At 42.2% G+C, this 9,250-nt stretch overlaps 1 long non-coding RNA gene across 24 annotated transcripts; it reads left to right on the forward strand.

The window, feature by feature from the left end:
* Nucleotides 1-486: 486 nt before the first annotated feature.
* On the forward strand, nucleotides 487-6,048 carry LOC146220836 (uncharacterized). Of its 24 annotated transcripts, none has more exons than XR_014750932.1 (7): nucleotides 487-2,694; nucleotides 2,789-2,850; nucleotides 3,041-3,968; nucleotides 4,148-4,255; nucleotides 4,518-4,594; nucleotides 4,711-5,131; nucleotides 5,936-6,048. It is a non-coding gene; the product is annotated as an uncharacterized LOC146220836 (long non-coding RNA). The 24 variants fall into 24 exon arrangements; XR_014750935.1 differs by having other exon boundaries at nucleotides 3,041-3,319; nucleotides 3,408-3,493; nucleotides 3,589-3,968; nucleotides 4,148-5,131; XR_014750931.1 differs by having other exon boundaries at nucleotides 489-2,694; nucleotides 3,041-3,493; nucleotides 3,589-3,680; nucleotides 3,781-3,968; nucleotides 4,148-5,131.
* Nucleotides 6,049-9,250: the final 3,202 nt, after the last annotated feature.

A 9,250-nucleotide genomic window follows, 5' to 3' on the forward strand; every position in this document is an offset into this window, starting at 1 on the left:
GTCTGTGACCAGCGCCTAGTATGGCTGCAGGTCCAGATGCTGTTTGTCCATACCCCTCCCCCCCTCCCCGTTGCAAGTCATGTGGTTCTGTAATGTTGTACAATGTATGTGCTGAGGTGTTTTTTGCCTGTTCCCCCACTGTACTCCTCTAGGAGCATAGTCTGGGGGTTGCCTGTTTTTCTCCTCTCTCTCCTCATGTTATGCTGAAAATCTATTCCCGTCCTGTCTACCCCCTTGTCATGTTTGTGTATTAGAAACTGCAAGTGGCAGCTCGGATCTAAGACGGATTCGAGAGACCGCAGATAGAGTGCGGCTAGTTAGATCAACACTTGTATTTTTTTTTTGTTGATTTTATGTAAAGCACTTTGAGCTTCAATTCTTGTATGAAAAGTAGTGCTGTAAAACGATTAAAATATTTAATCGCATTAATGTCATAGTTAACTCGCAATTAATCACAATTAATCGCACATTTTTATTTATTCTAAGTGTCCCTTAATTTCTTTTGGTCCCATTCTTTTTTTAAATTTTAATGCTCTTATCAACATGGAAAAGTGGTTCGGATTGCTTCGTGCAAATTTTTTTTTTTTGAAAACAACATTGCAAGGCTTTGACGAGGGGGCGGAGATACGCATCAGCTGTTTGCTTGGCCATCAAGTTGTATTTCAGACTGGAGGTGCTGCGATGATAGCTAAGTTTACAACGACAAAACACACAGATCACTTTGGTCTTGTCAATGGAACCATTTGGCAACTTTTTAAAAGTAAACCATTCAGAATCTTATTGGCATCCATTTCGGCGTCTCGCGCTCGCCATCCACTCAAAACGTAACGTTAGCCTACTACCAGAGAATGTCTAACATCCGTAAACGGGCTCTGCTACTACTCTTTAGCCGGCTCGCAAGCCAAACAAGTGTGTGTGGCGTGCCTGTTGTTTTGTTTCCGGTCTAGCTAGATCTGGTGTGGTGTTGTAGTTTTTCTAACGTCGGTAGTTGTTGCAACAGCATGTGAAAAAAACTACAAAGTTTGCTTGGCCAAAAAGAGCGTTAATCGTGCGATAAAAAATGTACGCCGTTAATTTGGGTTTGCGTTAACGCCGTTAAAAACGCGTTAAACTGACAGCACTAATGAAAAGTGCAATATAAATAAAGTCTCACTTACTTATTTAATTACTCTTCTGATGGTGAATTGTTTTCAGCACCCACAGCCTACGGAGAACCATAAACGCAGTCTATCCGTCCGTATCCGTGCGCCCGCCCATCCTTAAACGGAGACGCAGAAGCATATTTCCTTTAAGGCCGAATTATACCTCTCCGACTCCGTTACGAACAGACGCACGCGGAGTCGGACGGATTGGTTGAATTTATACTACTCCGACGGCTCTGCGCCAGAACAGTAGATGGCGCTGCACTGCGATGCTAGATAAGGGATCAAAAAGTCGGAGCGAATTTACAAATTAGCCATTTCATCAATAAAATAAGCACATTTTCAGCAACTACACTGCCCATTTCTCGTCAAATATTAATTCAGATGCTGATTTACATGTACTGTTTAGCTGAAATATGAATTTATGAATTTTAAACTTAAACCAATGGCAGTCAAAGGATTCTGTTCATCTTGTTGGTCACGGCAGAGCCATAGAAAAAGAGAGTTGCGACACTTCCATAGACTCCCACTGTTATTGAGGAATGCGGAAGTAAAGCGTGTCTCATGCGACCTATAGTTCCAAACATTGTATTTTCCACCGTTGAACCCCATTCATTTTCAGTGTCTCCGAAGCAAGTTTGCTGGTAAATTGATGAAAATCCTGCATTTTTTCATATTTCAACCACCACATATCCATTGTTATTAGTAGTATTTCTTATAGCCAGCTTTAGATCAAATTTATTGTAAGATTATAGCTTGTTAGATTCTAAATGCAGTTAGAACTAGACTGTAAGTCTAGTGTCTAACGTAGAGCTAAGCAACACTTGCTCCTGTAGCTAGCCAAACAACACGTGTATCATAACCAGAAGTGCGTTGGTTTATAGTCTTTCAAATTAGTTCTAGCTATCGGTGTTCGTTGGCATACAAAGTTAGTCTTCTCTTATTAGCCTCGTTAGTATATCAGATTAGAGCTAGCAACAATGAATTGCATATTAAGGGGTCCCCTATCGTCCAGCTAGTTTTTAACGCTCGGCAGGAATTTCAAGTCCACTCACTAGCTAGGTAGCTCAACTAGATGCATCTACTACTGCTTCAATCAAAAGGATAAATTACCTTGTGATAAGATCATCAGCACTAGTGTGGATGATGAGAGTAAAAAGAAAGTATAACTGCATGGAGACGATAACTTTAATGATTATTATCGAAACAGCAACAAGGTATTGTCAGGCTGGTGGAGAGATTACCAGGTTGATGTTGCATTGACACTGCTGGTAAGTGGGACTGGTGGAGAGTTGGAGAGGCTGTAATAAACAATTGTATGGAATATAAATTCTCCCAAATTACAGATTTTTTAAATAAATAGTTTCAGTTATGTAGCACACGTTTGTACAATTTTTACATTAAACAAATCATATGAACTGACTGTTTGTGTAGGAGTGATGGTGAGGCTAGTGGAGTGATGCAGCTGGTGGAGCAAAGGAGAGGCTGGTGGTGCTTGCCATTCCTGTAAGCGGCGGAGTGATGACGGAGCTGGTTAGTGGGGCTAATGATGGTGAGGCTGTAAGATTAGGAAAGAATGATATCTGATATTAGTATGTAAATTGACAGTTACCACAAACAAACATAATTTTGCATTTCTGAAGTAGATGAAGCAGATATGTTGACCTTGGTCCTGGGGATCCACATACCTATAGAAGCTGAAGTCAAGGTAGGTTGTGGGACATTTGTTGGTGCAAAAGTCAGACCGAGCACCTCCATGGCAACGATAAAAGTGTTTGATGGTGGCCTGGTTGTTGTAGGCCTAGATGTTGCTTGGCTTTGCTGGTTCTTCTTTGCTCTTTTTGTCTGGCTTTTGCTTCCAAGATGACCGTCTTTTAAGAGCCCCTTTTTCCTTTCAGCCCGTATGTGCTTTGCTGCGATTCTCAACCTCAGCCTGATGTATCTGTTGGTAAGTTTTTTTTGTACATCATGACATGAGGGAAGCCTGCCGTCGATCACCATAGCTTCCTTCTCCAGCACATCCATGGCATTTTGGAGATCCATGAGGGAGGCACTGGTCCTGGTTCGGAACAGCTCCTCAATTTGCCGGACTAGGTCAAAGGCCTCTTGCGAAGGCCGACAAAGCGCACCAAGTTTGAATTCCTTCAGCTTCAGTAAAGTACTGTGCTCTCCTTCAGGTTTGTCAGCATTGTGATTAATTGCTTTTTTGCATTCATTACAAATGTTGTAGTATTTGTTCACTTGATTAACTATGTATCCTGTTAGATGGTAGAGAGCACAGGTCTCTGTTGTTGTGAGGTCAGGTGCAGGACTACGCTCCATCAGCTCCTCCACTCGCAGGGCAGGACTGGGTAAATCTCCTTTGCATCCAGAAAGTCAGCCAAAATGCTGTTCTCATCTTCCTGATAGCTTCCTGATTTAATTGTTGTTAAAAACTGCCTAACAGAAATTGACTTCAGCGCTTGGTGAAACTCCACAGCAGTTGGGACTGGATTCCACTGTCGGATGCAGCCAAATAGGTTTTCCAGACAGTCTTGGGTAAACCTGCTGGTCAACACAAACAAGTGTCCCTGGGACAGCATGTCTTCCTGGATGGACAGTATTGTAGATGTTGCCATCACAATCCCTGTTTGTACAGGCTTCCAGCTACTCGGCTGTCCAATCTTCAGCCCACGGAACAGTTGGATCGTGTCCTCGAGGAACTTGATGGCCTTTTGGTACTCCTCCATCTTGTGCCTGCTCAGTGCCATTACTGGGTGGCGAGAGGACATAAGGTCGAACCAGTGGTCTACCTGCTCCAGGAGCCATGCTGTTGTCCGGTAAGAGGTGGGTCGTTGTTCCTTCTCAACCATATATTTCAGGCCAGCACTTGTTGCCTTGCTGAAAACATTAAGTGCAGGGCCTACCTTCATCTTGTCAAAATGACTGGGCTGAAGGATTTTCATTGACACATTTGGGGCAATTTTCAAAGCCATCCCCTCTTGAAAATGAACCAAATCTTTCAGTGGACCGACTGAAGCTTCATTGGAGGAGAGGTTCTCCCTCTCTACCGTATCCGGTGGGATTGTGAACCTCTGTCCGCGGACCAGGGCAATCTTCAAGTTCTTCACCAGGTGTGGGACATCTGGCATGAAGTGTAGCCTCCTGTCTGGTCTTGTGGGATGTGGGACAGACATTTTGTTGTGGTCCACTCCAAAGGCCTTCCACGTTGCCCGATTAGGGCTGCCCATGTCAGTGGTGACGTTAATCACATGTAGCCCAATGGAATCTGCTCTGTGAATAATGTCCAAGACAAAAGGTTTGTAATTGGTGGAATTGCCACTGTAGTGGTAAGCCACTACTTGTTTCCACCTTGTCGTCCTCCTGTGTGGCCAGGTAATGTCACATCCCCGTAAAGTTTCCCTGTTCCAAGGTGCAGCTCCACGCTTGGTGTGATTGACATCTCATCCACAGTAAGTACACACTCCCTCTCCATCTCTGTCAGGCCATCTACCTTCAGCTTCAGCATGTCAAACACCTCCCCTAGTACTCCTGGTTCCATTTTAATGTGCTGTATTCTTCTTTGCAGGGTTCTGATGTTGGGGAGAGGAATCGACATGTCCTGTAGAAGTTTGTAGCCTGTTGAGCCAGTAGCTAAACGGATTTGAATAGCCTTTTTAAGGATGTCATTTCCCCATGATATGCTTGTCTTACTCTTCAGACCGCTCGCTTTGATCTGATCTTTCGATAACATTGTTCAAAATTTATTTTCCATTATTATTTTTTCAATAATAATGAATGAAAAATAATTCATTCATTCTTTTTTGAAAATTTAGGGCTGCCTGTAACCTTCTTGTCTGATCTATTTGTTTTGTTAACTCCTCCCTCAGGTCTTCTTAGGGAGTACTATCACTGTACCCTGGCTCACTTGGACACTGGGCACAGGATCCTGGCTCACTGGGCACTGGAACCTGGCTCACTGAGGCACTGGACTGGCTCACTGGTTGCTGGTATGCCCCTCTCAATTTCCTCACAGTCTAAATCTTCAATAGCCTCTCTTCCCTCACTTTCCCTTCTCTGACTTCCCTCAGTATCTGAAATGATGGCATGGCATTGTTAGTGTTATGGGGTGGGCAGGGTGTGCAATAATAAATGTTAGATTCATTTTAAGTTCACATTGTTCATACCAAAGTTCATCATGTGACAGTAGGTGTGGTCACTGGCCACTGAATACACATGTAATGGAAGCTTTTTGGTTGTTCTCTCACTAGTACCCTTCCTCCTCTTGGGCTCAGGACGATGCAAAAATATGCTGGGAACAGCATCAGCCTTCAATTTCAGTTGGCCTTTTTTTGTTTTTGTGAATTGGTCTCCCTCAAAATGTGCCTGCGATGATATTGGCACAATGGCGTGAATTTAATTTCCACATGCATTACAGACTCATAATAATCAACCCCAATTTCATTATAGTCATATGCATATGACAGTAAACACATTGGTCCTTGATCCACAAATGAAATGTATAAAGACAACTTAAACTCACACCACACAGTTTTCTATTATTGAATTTCCTTGTGACAGTCAGGTGCCTTCTGCCAACTTGGGCCATCCATTTTTTTCTCCTGTTTGTGTCTTTTGGAAGACCATACATCCCGATCAATTTCTCAGACCGATTGGAGCATCCAAATGCTGCACAGCCAACCATAATCTCCTTGTTTTCTAGGATCAAATGAAGTGCAGGAGCTCATTAATTTGACATTTTATACTGCATTTCAACCACTATAATGATTGTGTGTGTTTGTGTGTGTGCCTAGGCTGAGGTTTGTGAACAACAGACATTTAGATCACCGGATCACTACAAACAAAAGGAGCGGAAGAACACTGGACATATTGTACAGTAAACAATAAAATGTTTTATCGAATTGCAGTTGGTTGCCTTGTATATTCTGTTCTATTTTTTTCTATTTTCTATTTTTATCTATTGCTGGTGATCATGGTTTGATTCAACTTGCATCAAGTACTACAAATATAAGTGTTTGTGGTAAATTGTAAGTGGGCCGATGAAAAAAAAAAAAGTCCCATTTACTTTAACAGTCGAAGGTTAAACGTTATGTGGAACAATATAGTCCTCGTTAGGCTACTGTTTGGTATGTACAGTATGGTAGCTAGCATAGCCATTTCTAGCTCTGTTTGACAATATTGCGTTATGTATTATAAATTAATGTTATACATACATGTTAATAAAGTAGCAGACATATATGACACAACACACCAGTAACCAATTGACATTGTGTTAATATCCCGAAAATATCCGTGAAATTAGATGGTGCTACTGTCTGTCCCGCCGAAAACCATTCAAACAGGTTGACAGCAGTGGGGGTTTTTTTTAACTACAGCGAGCTACCAGAACCACTTGACAAAAAAGCTCTAGATTTTTTTCCTGCGTTTCACTGGCAGTGAGTGTTCACAATGTTGTAGTTCACTCCATTTTACACCAAAAACGTCAGGGAGGACTGCCTTAAGTAGATACGAGTCAGCTGAAGATAGCCAGAATATCGGATTTCTTCATCCGAGCCTGTTTCATTCGTCATTTGCCTGAGAAAGCGACTTCCGTTGGCCAGTTCCATTGAAAACCATTCAAAAAAGTTGACAGCAGTGGGGGGGGGTTTGGAACTACAGGGAGTTCCTTGACGGAGAGGGCGTTCGCTGTGTGCGTGTCCGTATACTTTAAAGGCCGATTTATACTTCTGCGTCTCCGTTAACGGACAGACGCACGCACGGAGTCGGACGGACTGGTTGAATTTATACTACTCCGTTGGCTCTGCCTGTTGAAAACAATTCACCGCTAGAACAGTAGATGACGCTGCACTGCGATGCTAGCTAGGTTATCGAAAGGTCGGAGCAGATGAACAAATGAACCATTTCATCAATAAAATAAGCACATTTTCAGAAACTACACTGCCCATTTCTCGTAACATTTTAATTCAGATGCTGATTTACATTTACTGTTTAGCTGAAATAAGAGTTGTAAAAACTTAAAACAATGGCGGTCAAAGGATTCTGTTCTCTTGTTGGTCACGGCAACCCCGCCCCCACCCCTGACGCAAACGGTTCTTAATAAGGACCAATCATAGCCAAGGGGTATCCGTTAAAGACGCACGGACAGTCAGGAAAATCAGAAGACACACGCAGAAGCCATTTTTTGACGGAGGGGGCGTTCCTCGTGTGCGTGTGCGTAAAAACGCAGAAGTATAAATCGGCCTTTAGAGAGGAAGGGAGCTTCGGATGTCGTTGAAAACATATTTATAGTTTGCCAGCATTGCCACAATTTTCGCTCTTCATGCTTCGTTTTTGGATCAATAGATAGCTAATTTTGTGCTGGTCGTAGACAGTTGTCTGTGCAATCCAATAGATTTACACATTTGTTCAGAGCCCCACGAAAGCAAGACAAAGTCCAACTCTCGCCCCATAGAGTCCAATGCAAATCTGATGACAAATTCGTCAGAGAAACCAAAAATAGCACGATTTAGAAACTGCCGGTAGAGTCATATTTCTTACCGCACAGACATATAAAGGACAACTCTGGTTTCGGCAGGGTCTTGGGTCTCGGAAAATATCTTTATTTTTGGGATTGGACGTATAGTTTTGCGTCTAGGTTAACTTGTTTGAGGTGTGGATTCTAGCTACATTTCTGTTATTCTCTGCCCTCAGAAAGTAAGCAATCATAGCTGCACCATCACCGTGGCAACCACACAAACACGCCCCGCTCATCCTCTAACACAGGTGATTAGTATTAGCTGATTAGTGGAGACACAAGACAAGCGATTCAGTCAACTCGTCTCATTAAAAGACTAAGAGCACCACAACACAACTACTCATACTACTGATACTGCTATATCTTATGCCACTACTACAACTACCAATTCTGCAGATGCTGCTAATATCTAGTGATGGGGGAAACGAAGCTTTTCGAAGCAACGAGCTATTTGACACAATTGTCTCGAAAAAGTATCGCATTTTCGAAGCGTTCGATACATCTTCTCCATAGGGACATCTGCTGGTCAATTTATGGTATGGCGACTGTATCGAACGATGGAAGGAATCAAGTGACGTCAAGTCCTCGAGACGTCAGTCTCATAATCGTCATTGACAACTTGATAAATTAAGGTTATGTGACCAATGTTTCGATTTGCAAGTGTCAAAAATATGTTATCATATATCTTGTTGTAATATAAACAACGTAACGTATTTGCTACTTTACGTTTATGATATTTATTTTTAGGTTCCTATAACATTAATTACACATATTGTTCAACTGTTCAACCCCTCACCCAAATGTAGTGAGATCGCATCCCCTCACCCCGTTTTAGTAGAAGTATATGCTAAAAGAATATATTACTAGATGATAATGTAAGCTAGCGGTTAAGGTAAGGTTTGCAACATGCTTTTGCAACCGGGAAAGGGATGGCCACATTTGAAGGCTGGTAAAACTAGAGAAAGATGTAGGCTATGTGCTTGTGTAGACCTACTATCTCATATTTGTATCTATCCAGGCCCGTAACGGAAACACATGAGGCCCCCCCGCAGAATAAGCCTGAGAGGCCCCCCCACCACATATGTAACGGATAATGTAATACAAATACCGACGGGACGAACAGGACCCCGACGCGATCAACTGAACTTTTTGGAACATTCTGAAGAGCCGTGTAATAAATGCAAGATATCAAAACTCAAGCTTGTCGTGTGAGGAAAATGTATTCAATAAGAAAAAAACGCTCAAACGGATTGCAGGTGAATCAATCAATCAATCTTTATTTATAAAGCACAACTAAACACAACTTTCGTTGACCAATGTGCTATTCAGAGTGCTAAAATCAACATGACAACAGATACATACAGACATGATATGGCAACAGATACAGACAAAACAACTGCATCAACACTCATCTCTATAGGACACATCAAATAAAAAGGTCTTTAACCTCACTTTAAAAACGGACAAGGAGGCGCTGTTGTGTGAATAGCCTAAATAAGTGCGCGTCTTTTAGCAAATCTGTGTGCTAAGTCTTTTAAACACACTCTTTACAGCTAAACTGCGCGCACATTCATTTTCTATACTAAGGATGGCT

This window comes from Hypomesus nipponensis, chromosome 27 (assembly GCF_054491055.1).
Source record: "Hypomesus nipponensis isolate SF chromosome 27, ASM5449105v1, whole genome shotgun sequence".
In the NCBI taxonomy this organism is placed as follows: Eukaryota; Metazoa; Chordata; class Actinopteri; order Osmeriformes; family Osmeridae; genus Hypomesus; species Hypomesus nipponensis.